Genomic DNA, 13,935 nt, shown 5'->3' on the forward strand with positions numbered 1-13,935 from the left:
CTTATCAGATATAGCAAAAGCAATACTAAGAGGGAAGTTTATAGTGACAAATGCCACATTACAAAACAAGAAAGCTCTCAAATAAATAAACTAGATTTCAAGGGACTAGAAAGAAGAACAAACTAAACACAAAGTTAGCAGAAGAAAGAAAATAATAAAGATCAGTACAGAAATAAATCAGAGACTAGAAAACAATAGAAAAATAATAAACAAAACCAAGAGTTTTTTAAATATAAACAAAACTGACAAACCCTTAGCTAGATAAGGAAAAAAAGAGAAACTCATAAATAAAATAAAAAATGAAAGAAGGCATTACAACAGATGCCTCAGAAACAGAAAAGATCATAAGGGATTATTATGAACAATTATATGTGAACAAATTAAATAACCTAGAAAGAATGGATGAATTCCTAGAATAAATAGCTTACCAAGACTGGATCAAGAATACAAAGCCTAAACATTTTAATAACAAATACGGAGATAGAAGTAATAATAATTTTAAAACCTCCTGTTATAGTCTGTTTTGTGTTGCTGTAACAGAATAATTGAGGATGAGTAACTTATTTTAAGACAAAAAAAAAAAGAGGTTTATTTAGCTCAGTTTGGCAGGCTGGGAAGTCCAAAATCAAGCATCCCATCTGGTGAGGGCCTTGTGCTGCTTCAACTAATGGTGGAAAGCAGAACAAAGGGGAAATGAGTGTGTACAAAGAGATGAAACACAAGAGGCAGCCTCACTTTATAATAACCTGCTCTCATGATAACTGAGACTGCATTAAACCCTTCATGACTGCATTAATCCCTCCATGATCCAAAGGCCTTTTAAAAGTCCTACCTCTTAGCACCATTACATTGGCAATTAACTTTGAGTGTGAGTTTTTTGGGGACAAACTACATACAAACCATATAGCACCTCCCAAAAAAAGAGAAGTTCAAGACCAGAAGGCTTCACAGCTGAATTGTGACATATATTTAAAGAAAAAATAATACCAATCCTTCTTAAACCCTTCCAAAAATAGAAGTAGAGGTAATATTTCCAAAATCATTTTATGAGGCTAGCATCACTCTGATCCCAAAGCCAGACAAAGCCTCCACAAGAAAACTAAACTATAGGCCAATATCTCTGGGTGAACATAGATGCAAAAATCCTCAATAAAATAATAGAAAACTGAATTCAACAACATATCAAAAAGACTATACACTGTGATCAGGTGGGGTTTATCCCTGGGATACAAGGGTGGCTTAAAATACCCAAATCAATCAATGCAATATATCACATTAACAGAGTGAAAGATAAAAACCATATCATCATAGATGCAGAAAAAGCATTTGACAAAGTTCAACATCCACTCAAGATAAAAACTCTCAACAAAATAGGTACAGAAGAAAATTACCTCAACACAAGAGGGCCATTTATTAATATCCCACAACTAACATCATATTCAATAGAGAAAAACTGAAAACTTTTCCTCTAAGATCTGGTGCAAGGCATAGATTACCACCATCTCCATTTCTATTCAACATAGCACTGGAAGTTCCAGCAAAAGCAATTAGACAAGAAAAAGAAATAAAAGGCATCCAAATTGGAAAAGAAGAAGTAAAACTGTTTGCACATGGCATGAGTCTATATGTAGAAATTGATAAAAACTCCACCCAAAAATCTATTAAAATTAATAATTAAACAAAGCTGTAGGATATAAAATTAACATACAAAAGTCAGTTGTGTTTCTTTACACAAACAATCTACCTAAAAAGAAATTTTAAAAAATATCTACTATGATTGGTACAAAAATTTAAATACTTAGCAATAAATTTAACCAAGGAGGTAAAAGATTTGTACACTGAAAACTAAAACGTTGATGAACGAAACTGAAAAAGACAAAGTAAATGAAAAGACTTCTGGATCAAAATAATTAATATTGTTAAAATGTCCATAATACTCAAAGCAATATAGAGATTCAACACAATATCAAAATTCCAATATTTTCCACAGAAATAAAAACATTCTGAAACTTGCATAAAACCACAAAAGACCTTAAATATCCAAAGCAATCTTGGGAAAGGAAAACAAAGTTGGAGGCATCACACTACCCGACTTCAGAATGTACTATACGAAGCTATACAATCAAAACAGCAGGGCACTGACATGAAAACAGACACATAGACCGATGGAACAAAATAGAGAGCCCAGAAATAAATCTACACATTTACAGTCAACTGATTTTTGACAAGGGCGACAAAAATACACACTGGGCAAAAGACAGCCTCTTCAATAAATGGTGTTGGGAAAATTGGGAACCCACATACAAAATAGTAAGATTACACCCTTATATTACACCTTACATAAAATTCAACTCGAAATAGGTTAAAGACACAAACAGAAGACCTGAAATTGTAAAAATCCTAGAAGAAAATATAAGGGAAAACCTCCTTGACACTGGCCTTTGTAATGATTTCTTGGACAGGACACCAAAAGCTCAGGAAACAAAAGTGAAAGTAAACAAATGAGACTACATCAAACAAAATATCTGCACAGAGAAGAAAACATGGGCAAAACGAAAAGGCAACTATTGGTTGGCAGAAAATATTTGTAAATGATGTATCTGATAAGGAGTTAATATCCAAAACATATAAGGTATGTCCAAAACATATTGGACAGCTCAATAGCAAGAAAACCAAATCTGATTAAAAAATAGGTAAAGAACCTGAACAGATATTTTCCCAAGGATGACATAAAAATGGCCAATAGAAAAAATGCTCAACATTTCTAATCATCACGGAAATGCAAATTAAACCCACAATGAGACATCATCTCACACCTGTTAGAATCACCAATTTAAAAATATAAAAAAATAACAAGTGTTGGCAATGGAGAGAAAAGGGAACCCTTTTACATTGTGGGTGGGAATGTAAATTAGTACAGCCTTTACGGAAAACAGCAGTATGGCTGTTCCTCAGAAAATTACAAATAGAACTACCACATGATCCAGCAGTACCTTTTCTGGGTATATAACGTGAAAATAAAATATCTTATGCCCCCAAAATCACAAAAGGAAAATTCAAGCTGGAAAGTGCTCAGGGCAAATTTGCCTCCCATTCTATTCAAAGTCATCCCTCCGCTCACTGAGATAGATGCATACTCTGATTGCCTCCTTTGGAAAGGTTTATCATAAACTCAAAAGAATGCAACCATTTGTCTCTCCCCTACCTGCGACCTGGTAGCCCCCTCCCTGCTTCATCCCCGCCTTTCTGGAAGGAACCAATGTACTTCTTACATATATTGATTGATGTCTCATGTCTCCCTAAAACGTATAAAACTAAGCTGTGCTCCGACCACCTTGGGCACATGTAGTCAGAACTTCCTAAGGCTGTGTCACAGGGGTGTGTCCTCAACCTTGGCAAAATTAACTTTCTAAATTAACTGAGGCCTGTCTCAAATTTTCAGGGTTCATATCCCCAAAGTAAATGAAATCAGGATCTCGAAGCAATAACTGCACGCCCATGTTCACTGAAACATTATTCACAATAACTAAGACATAGAATCAACCTAAGTGTGTGTCCACCAACGAATGGATAAAGCACATATGGTTTATATACACAATAGGATATTACTCATCCTTAATAAAGAAGATCCTGCTGTTTGCAACATGGATGAACCTGGATGTCATTATGCTAAGTGAAACAAGCCAGATACAGAAAGAAAAATACTGCATGATTTCATATGTGGATTATAAAAAAGTCAAATACATAGAAGCAGAGTAGAACAGTGGTTACCAGGGGTGGAGACGTGTGGAAATGGTTGAAATGTTGGTCAAAGGATACAAAGTTGCAATTCTGTAGGATAAGTCTAGAGGTGTAATGCATAGGATAACTATAGTTAATACTGCATTGTGCATTGGAAACTTGTGAAGAGTACATTTCATGTGCTCTCACCACTTACACAAAATAGTAACTGTGAAGATATGTATTATGTTAATTAGCTTGACTGTAGAAATCATTTCACTGTGTACATGTATCAAAACATCACGTTGTACACCTTGAAGATACAGTTTTTATTTTTAGAACACTGTTTGGGATTAAAAGACCAGCTAATTCTGCCTTAATCTCTCATTCTCATCCACAATGTCCACCCATAAGAAAGACGCCCGATACTCCGTGTAAACACACACTCCCCATCTCCAATACACATTTACCTTCTAGAGACAGCCCTTTTCCCCATCCTCTCCCCTTAAAACACTCTGAAGCACAAGGTCTGTAGCCTAGTAAGGCACTTTCTGAAAAACCTGGTTTAATCCAGCATAGAGGCCCAGTACGGAGCCTGCTTCAGTTGCTTTAGCCTAGAGATTTCAACTCCCAGGTCCCAGGGAGGGATGCTCCAAGGAAGAAATAGAGGCCCATTCCAGGGCTGTTTCTCGCAGACTAGCCGCAGAAAATGCAGCCCAGCACCACTTCCTTTTAGTAGCAACCCGTTTCCAACACGTTTGCTAAGCGGGAACGGAAGTGAGCGGAAAGGAACGGCTTTGGTAAATCCCACTTGAAGGATTTCGTAATCCTCCCAGGGATTCCCACCACCCGCACTCCACGCGCAGACGGCGGGCCTTCCTCCGACGCTGGGAGAAGGACCCTGGGAGAGGCAAGGGAAGGGCTCCGGAACCAGCGCAGTAGCGGGACGCTAGCCTGCCCACACGGCGGCCACTGAAGGTTTTCCAGGGAACGCCTGAGGCAGTGGGAGCGTCCGCCCTTTCCCAGGTTTCCTAGGAAAGAAGTATTCGCTTTCGTTTCCGCAAACAAAGCATGCTCTGCGCTTTCAGGACCGGTGGCTCCCGTGGAGTCCGCAGCTGAACCCAGTCCGCCTTCGCACGCGTCTGAGGGAGAAGCGGCCCCGGGACTCAGGGCGCGCGGCCGAGGAACTTGTGATGTGACAACCAGAGCAAACACGCCGGATGTTCCTGTGTAGGCCGTGTAACCAGTGACCGGAAGTCGGGGCTGTGTGCTCCAGTGGCGCAATCGGTTAGCGCGCGGTACTTATAAGGCAGTATGTGTGCGAGTGATGCCGAGGTTGTGAGTTCGAGCCTCACCTGGAGCATTGTTTTCCAACCCAAGATAGCATCACTTGAAGTGCCTTCCCCCCTGTAATCCTACTCCACCGTCTTTAACGTGTTTGGAATTGTGTACACAGTTTATTGTTACTGGTTTCCTTAGCCCTTTTAGAACCAAGCAATGCCAATTACCAAAAAATCCATTGCAGTGCAGTGAGTTATCTACCTTCTATCTCCACTTTGTCCTGCATGTCGATTTGAGATAAAGACCATCATCTCTTTACATCCTTCTTTCCACTTTGCTGTTAGGATCATCGATCATCGTTCCTCGGGAAGCCCCTGGCACATACTTACTGGTAAGAAACTCCCATCAGGTGATAAGCATTGAACTCCATTTAAGGAAACTCAAAAGTGGGAAATAGTAAAAGTTTCCTGTCGATTAAAACTCTGATTGAGGGGAGGGGGAGGACTGATTTCTGATGACAGTTTCCCCTCCAGTATTTTCCCCCACTTGATTTTACCCTGATAAAATCAACAGTCATGGATGATCTAGCAGCCTTTATCAAGTGAGAAAGAGCACCTGGTGTCCTCAGGCATTCAACTACCTGGACTTGAAAAAGGATGAGTGGTAATAGACCCAGAAGCCTGAAATCTTTAGAACAGCATTACAAGAATAAGCATATTGTTGTGGGTGAGTTGGGTAGGACGTAGATAGGGATTTTGACTTTAAAATATGCTTCCCCTCCTTATGACACCTGGGGTTTGCCTGGATATAGCTTTTATCATATGCTTCCCAACTCTTCACCAAGAGAGGGAATTGAACTGAGTAATTTGGAGTTGTTTTCCTAGCTATAAAGATTGCCATAAACCTGAAAGCACGTGTGTCCCACTTGGGACATGTCACAGAGGTGAGTGGAATTAAGCTGAGCACAGATAACTCTCTCTTGAGGTCTGTATTCCTAAATGGGTCTTGCATGTGTCTGGACATTGTCCAATCACAGAGTATCTCCTGAGAAAGGTTAGGGAGATCCCATTCAGGAACGCACCAGATGATAATAAAGTGAACACTTTCTCACTTTGTAGCGCTTGGTAAGCCACTGGAGTACCTTAAAAGCTATCAAAGCATACTCTTCAAATATATATATAGTAACTAATCATCAAATATTTATTTAAGTCACTAATGAGGAAAGGAGGAGTATGGTAAACTGATTGCAATAACAATAGAAAAGGCTGGTAAATGTATGGTCAGTGGGGGAAAAATAATGCAAGAGATTGCAAGTTTGAGTAAAAAACTAGCTAATGTCCTATGGGGCAGTGAAAACTATGGCCTTTGGGATTTTTTTTTCCTAAAAGACAGAAACTAGTTGCATCTTTACTGGGTAAAAATCATTCAAAACTTAATCTTCTACATAATGATATTTAACCTTGTAATCTATTTTCTAATCAATAGTAAATAGTGACCTCCAAAAGTTGCATTAACTCAGAGGATTACTTGCCCCTTCAGTGGGCTTGTTAGACAATGCTCTAGTATTATTTTGAAAGAGTACTAATATCTTTTTTTGCCTTATTTTTTTTCTGAATAGATTTAGTACCTTAATTCAATTATTTTATCTCTGTTCCTGATCAATTGAGGGTATTATTGAGTATCTGCAGAGAGTGTTTAAAAAATGTTGACTTTTGCCATAAAGAATTTTTGTGAACTGGCTTAAGCCAATTTTGTGATAGACAACTTTTGTTGCTTTTGGTAGATGTCCGTCAGCAGCTTACTTTACAGTATAAAGTAAAGGATAGTTAGCTACAAGATACCAACAAGTTATAGTGATAGCAGATCTTCAACAAAATTTTGTACATATATAGTCACTTATTAGAAAGCAAGCAAAAAACAGTCATAAAACCTGTTCTCTAAGCTCAAAGAAGTTCCTATGGTTCTGTCATTTGTTTTTGTTGTTGTCATTGTTGTTTTACTAACTCCAAAACTACCTTTCATAAAAGCTTTGCTTGAGGCAAATGCAACAATATTTCAGAATCAAGATTCAGCCAAACATCTCTAAGAAGAAAACCTCTGGACACAGCAGGACACAGGAATACTGACAGCTCCAGCCTAGGGCACCATCCCTCAAGTTAAAGGCTACAGAGCTCATTTAATTTTTATTCCCTTTGAACAGTATCTCTTAAATATTTAATTCATTTTGGGAACCACTAATTTACCCAGGGAGACTATATTTCTAATATTTGTTCCCTTCGCCCCATGGGATCTTTGTTTCTAATATATTAATTAACTAATTAACAAGGACAAATTTCATCAAAGAAACCCAGTATCCAATATTCCATTATGCTAATTATGACAGCCTCTGGTGTTTATAAAAAATAAAGAAAACTGAAGTACTTTTAGTGGGCACTTCAGCAGTGTGGTTTTGTTTATTATGTTAAATGACAATCCCCCAGACTGTGATACCAGGGCAAGGGACTGACCCTAGAATCATTTAAAATCATTTTAATATACACATTTGTATTATACAGTATAGTTGATTAAATCATTTCTCCTTCTCTATATCCACAACCTTTTTGTGGGTGGAGTGTTTGTCTTCACTTGTGGTAGATTGGATTCCTGAAAATGACTGAAACAGTATCCCTCAGTCCCTTCTGCAATGTGACCTTGGCACCTCCCCAGCTAGAAGTAGAGTCTATTTCCCTTCACCTTGAATTTGGTTTGGGTTTGTAACTAATTTGAGCAATGGAATGCAGCAAAAATAACATTTTGTGATTTCTCAGCCCAGGCATTAAGAAAACATTTTTACCTTTAAGGAGAAGCCAGCTCCCATGTAAGAAGTTCAAATGCCTAGAGACTGTGATGGTGTGCAGAGGCTCAAGCTAACCACATGGAAAGACATGGAGAGATATTCCTTGCCAACCCTCAACTATTCCAACTATTCTAAGACATCAAACCTGTGAGTGAAAAAGCCATCTCATACCTTACAACTCTAGCAGACGCCACATAGTGCAGAGATAAGCTATCTCTGTCATTCTCTGTCAAAATTGTAAAATCATAAGCAAATAAATAATCATGGTTGCTTCAAGTTACTACATTTGAGCATAGTGTTTTAAGCCACTGCATTTGAGATGGTTTGTTATACAGCAATAGATAACTGAAAAACAAAGTCCCTTGACTTAGACTTGGCCTCTCAACTACCTTGGCCAATGGAATGGGGTAGAAGTGATGGTGTGCTTATTCCCAGCCTAGGCCTTAAAAGGCTTTGCCTATTTCCACTTGCCTTCTTGTACCTCTGCTATTGTCACAAGAAAAACAAACCCCAGATCACACACTGGTCTAAAGAGGAGGATGAGAGACAAAGAGAAAAATTTTCTGGCTGCCTCTGCTGCCTACAGATTGAAGAAGATCCATCCAGCTGAGCCCAGCCTAGACCAGCTGACTTCTCCAGTAAGCCTGTATGAAATAAATGCTTATTGTTATGTGACCTTGAGCTTTGAAGATAGTTCGTTATGCAGTAATTGTTGATTCTTTCACCCTGTTTTTGTTAAACTATTACATCTTAATAGGAGTTCACAATTCAGTTATTCAGGCATGATCACAAAGTCATTAGGAATAGAACAGAGAATATGAAAAGCATCTGTTTTAGTTCATTTTGTGCTGCTATAGCAAAATACCTAAGACTGGGAAGTTTATAATGAACAGAAATTTATTGGCTCATGGTCTTGGAAGCAGGGAAGTTCAAAATCAAGGGACTAGCATCCTGGCAAGAGACTTCTTGTTGCCTCACCTTATGGCAGAAGGTCAAAGAGGGGGGGGGGGGGGGGGGGCAGGTGAGAGAACAAGAAGGGACAGAACTCTTCATTTTATAAGAAACTCAGTCCCAAGATAATGGCATTAATCCACTCATGAGGGTGGAACCCTCATAATTTAAACACTTTTTGAAGATCCCACTTTCCAATACTGCCCCACTGGGGATCAAGTTTCCAACACACCAATATCACTTTATCCATATTTTCTCATCAATATTTACCCTACCCTTTCTGAGGAATAAAAGGGAAGCAAGCAAATTTCATGTCCTTTGCAAAATTGTGGTCTGTAACCTCAAAGCCTATGGGTAACCTTAGACCTAATAATTTCCTCATCCACCCAGGACTGTTTTTGCATAATTTCCCCTATCTCCTTAATAGCCAAACTCCGTGATAATGCTTCATTCTTAGCAGATAATCTTACATTTTACTTCACAAAGAATCTAGACTCTCCTCTGATTTACATCATTTCCCTCTTCTTTACATACATTTATAATTCATCAGCATCAGTTACCAGCTTTATTGCTTGCCTGATTTTTTTAGAGATGTCTCTCTGTTCTTTAAAGACTAAACTCTTCATCTGCACCTCCAAATGCCAACTCCCCATGATGACTTAACCTTAAAATAAAATACGTATAAACACACAGTCTGTCATCTTTAAATGGACATATACACTCACACTCTGCATGATCCAAAGATCTATATGACTACTCTCAAGAGACTGCTCTTTTTTACTCCTTCCCCTCAACATGTACTTCCAGAAAGAGAAACCTGGATGAATACCTTTCCTTTCCTTCCAGTCTTCAACCCACCGCAATCTGGCATCCACCTACCATTTTACCAAACTGCTTTGTTAAGGCTACTGAGATGACATCCTCACCAAGACAGTTTTAGACTTTTTTTCTAACTTGTACTCAACAATATTTGATGGTTGACTAATCTTTTGTAGGTGAGGTTTTACTCCTTGGTATCTCCAACTCTCCAGTTCTTTCAGCTCTCCCCTTTCCTTTGTAAATATGAGTTTTCCCCCAAGATTCAGTCATTGGTCTGCTTTTTAATATTAAGCTAAATTAAATCTATACTGATGAATTTCAGAGATATGTAACTTGCTAAAATTTTGTGTATTTCTTTTATGTATGTAAACCACTGCACAAGATTAAGAATCGTGAATCTATATTACATAATCTTCATTGTTTAAGTTACATTTTATACCAATATTCAGGAGAGCCATCTTCCTGTGCTCCAAATTCTTATTTCTGACTTACTTCTTGGTATCTCCACTTCCACATTCCACACTGTATTACTAAGGGTTCTCCAGAGAAACATAACCAACTGGAAATTTTATATATATGTATAAAGAGAGAGGTAGATAAATAGATAAATTGGCATTTATTTCAAGATAGTGGCTCACATGACTGTGGTATCTGGCAAGTACAAAATCTGCAGGGTAGGCCAGCAGACTGAAGACTCAGGAAAGCATTCATGTTGCAGCTTGAGTATGAAGGCATCCTGGAAGCAGAATTCCCTCTTCCTTGGGAAACTCCAGTCTCTTTCTCGTAAGGCCTTCAACTGATTAGGTGAAGCCTGCCCGTGTTATATAAGGTAATCTGCTTTACTTAAAGTATACTAATTCAAATGTTAGTTTCATCTAAAACATGTCTTCACAGCAACATCTAGACTAGCATTTGACCAAATGTCTGGGTACCATATCCCAGCCAAGTTGAAGTGTAAGATGAACCATCACATACAGGTATTTCAAAATTAATATGTCTAAACTTTATCTATAATATTCTCCCTGAAACCTGCTCTTCTCCACTGTTCACTTCCTCAGTAAATTACCACAGTCCTACCACTGAAGATGGAAACTTAGACCTTCCACAGGTCTAAGTTCCTTTACATTCAATTGTTCACTAAATTCTGTCTTTCCTAATTTCTTCACTGAAGTTTTTGGGGTTTTTTGTTTTTTGTTTTTTGTTTTTCCAGAGGCAAGGTCTCACTCCGCCACCCAGGCTGGAGTTCTGGGGCACAATCATAGTTCACTATAACCTCCACCGCCTGGGCTCCCATGATCTTCCTGCCTCAAACTCCCTAATGGCTAGGACTACAGAGCTGTGCCACAGAGAGATGGAGTATTGCTATGTTACCTAGGCTGGTCTTGAACTCATGGCCTCCAGTGATCCTCCTGCCTCAGCCTCTCAAAGTACTGGAATTACAGGCATGAGACACCATGCCCAGTCTGAGGTTATCTTCTGCCATTCTTTTCTCCCTCAGTTTGTCACCACCATACATTCCTTCTTTCTGTTTTTCTAACCGGCCCCCGCTCATTCCTGCCTCAGGCCCTTTACTGTTGGTATTCCCTGTGCTTTCAAGCCTTATCCTATTACAAAGGTGGTGCTAACATGTCAGAATTTTTTAATCATTTGATTCATAGCTCAACTGTCACCTCTTTAGACAGGCCTTTACTGACTACTCCTTATTTTGTTAACAGCTTCATTGAGGTATAATTTACATATCATAAAATTCACTAATTTTAACTGTACAATTTAATAACTTTTAGTAAACTTACAGAGTTGTGCAATTATCATTATGAATCAGTTTAGAACACTTACATCTCCCCAAAAGAGAGATTTCCAATCTCTCCCTCATGCCCATTTACAGTCAATTTTACCTCCAACCCCAGGCAATCTCTAATCTACTTTCTGTCTCTACAAATTTGCATTTTCTGGAAATTTTGTGTAAATGAAATAAGTAATACGTGGTCTTTTGCATCTGGACTCTTTCACTTAACATAATGTTTTTGAAGTTCGTCAGTGTTGTAGGAGGTATCAGTAATTTGTTACTCTTTATTGCTAAGCAGTATTTCATTGTATGGATATACCCCTTTTACCTATCCATTCACCCATAGATGGACATTTGGATTGCATCCATCCATATTTTGGCTACTATGAATAATACTGCTATGAACATTTGCATACAAATTTTTGTGTGACGTGTTTTCATTTCTCTTGGATACCTGGGAATAGAATTGCAGAACCATATGATAAATTTATGATTATCTTAAAGGACTGCTTTCCAAATAGGCTGTTCCGTTTTACATTTCCACAAGCACCAGATGAGGGTTCCAGCTTTTCCACATTCTCACCAACTTTGTTATTGTCTGTCCTGTGTTTTTTAAAAAATAGCTATGCAGGTGGGTACGAAGTAGTACTCATTGTGGTTGTCAACTGCATTGCCCTAATGACTAATGATGTTGAGATTTTTTTTTCATGTGCTTAATACTCATTCATATGTCTTCTTTGGTGAGCTGTCTATTAGAATATTTTGCTCAGTTTTAAATTAAGTTTTTTTCTTATTGAGTTATGAGTTCTCTATATATTCAGGATGCAAGTTCTTTATCAGATATATGATTTTTAAATGCTTTCCCTTAGTCTGTGGCATGTCTTTTCATGTTCATAATGGTGCTTTTAAAAGTGCAAATGATTTTAATTTTGATGAAGTCCAATTTATCAATTTTTGTTTTTTTGTGAATTGTGATTTTAGTATATATCTTAGACCTTTTTGCCTAATTTAAAATCATGATGATTTTCTCCTATTCTTTCTTCTAAATGTTTCATAGTTTTAACTCTTATAGTTAGGTCTTCTATCCATTTTGAGTTAATGTTTTATGTGGTGTGAGTTAAGGGTCTAAATTTATCTAAATTTATTGTTGTTGTTGTTGTTGCATGTGAATATCCAATTATCCCAGCAGTATTTGTTAAAACAAAACAAAACAAAACAACTGGTTTTTTTTTCCCCCAACTGCCTTGGCAACTTGGTTGAAAATGAATGGAACACAAAGGTAAGAGTTTACTTCTAGACTGTCAGTTCTGTTCCATTTATCTACCTTTATGACAGGGCTCTACTGTCTTGATTCCCTCAGCATATGATCTTCCATTTTAAAACCTGGAAGTTTAAGTTCTTAGCTTTTGTTCTTCTTTTTTCAAGTTGCTTCTACTCTTCTAGATCCTCCACAATTTTAAGTAAATTTTAAGATATACTTGCCAGTTTTTGCAGGATTTCTATAAGAATTGCATTGAATCTATAGGGTAATTTAAGGAGAATTGCCACCTTAACAATATGGGTCATACTGAGTCTTTTAATCTGTGTTCATGTTCCATGAACATGGACTACCTCTTCATTTATTTAGATCTTTTATAATTTCTCTCAGCAATGTTTTATAGTTTTCAGCAAAGGGCTTTATACATATTTTGTTATATTTGTTCTTAAGAATTATATTCTTTTGAATGCTATTGTGAATAGAATTGTTTTCTTAATTTCATTTTCAGGTTGTTCATTGATAGAATGTAGAAATACAGTTAATTTTTAGATATTGATCTTGTATCCTTCAACTTTGCTAAAACTCTTTTATTTGTTCAATGTATGTGTGTGTGTGCATGTGTGAGTGTGTGTGTGTATGTGTGTATTTCCTGAAATTTTTGGCATATAGGATCATGTCATCTGTGAATATAGATGATTTTATTTCTTTCTCTCAAGTATGTATGCTTTCATTTCTTTTTCTCTCCTGATTGTACAAGCTAGAATATACAGTACAATAGGAAACAAAAGTGGCAAGAGCAGACATACTTGATTTGTTCTCAATCTTAGGGAGAAAGCATTCAGTTTCTTATTATTAAGTATGACATTAACTTCAGGTTTTTCATAGAAGCCCTTTATTAGGCTATAGAATTTCCTTATATTCCAAGTTTAATGAGATTTTTTACAAGGAATAGGGATTGGATTTTGTCAAATGCTTTGTATCTATTAAGATGATCAGTGATTTTTTTTAGCTTTCTATTAATATGGTGCTTTATATTAATTGATTTTCAGATATTAAACCAACCTTACATTCCTGGAATAAATTCCACTTAATCATGGTGTATAATACTTTTTATATATTTCTGGATTTTGTTAATGTTCAGTTGATGGTTACTGCACTTATCTTCATGAAGAATATTAGCCTGTAGTTTTTTGTTTATTTTTTTAAAGTAGGTCTCTGTGGCTTTTCCATATATATATATATATATATATATTTTTTTTTTTTTTTTTTTTTTTTTTTTTTTTT

General features: G+C 37.1%; 1 non-coding gene across 1 annotated transcript; it reads left to right on the forward strand.

Moving 5' to 3' along the window:
- The first annotated feature begins 4,989 nt into the window (after positions 1–4,989).
- Positions 4,990–5,083, forward strand: TRNAI-UAU. The gene is made up of 2 exons: positions 4,990–5,027; positions 5,048–5,083. It is a non-coding gene; the product is annotated as a tRNA-Ile (tRNA).
- Positions 5,084–13,935: the final 8,852 nt, after the last annotated feature.

This window comes from Theropithecus gelada, chromosome 4, assembly GCF_003255815.1.
Source record: "Theropithecus gelada isolate Dixy chromosome 4, Tgel_1.0, whole genome shotgun sequence".
Lineage (NCBI taxonomy): Eukaryota > Metazoa > Chordata > Mammalia > Primates > Cercopithecidae > Theropithecus > Theropithecus gelada.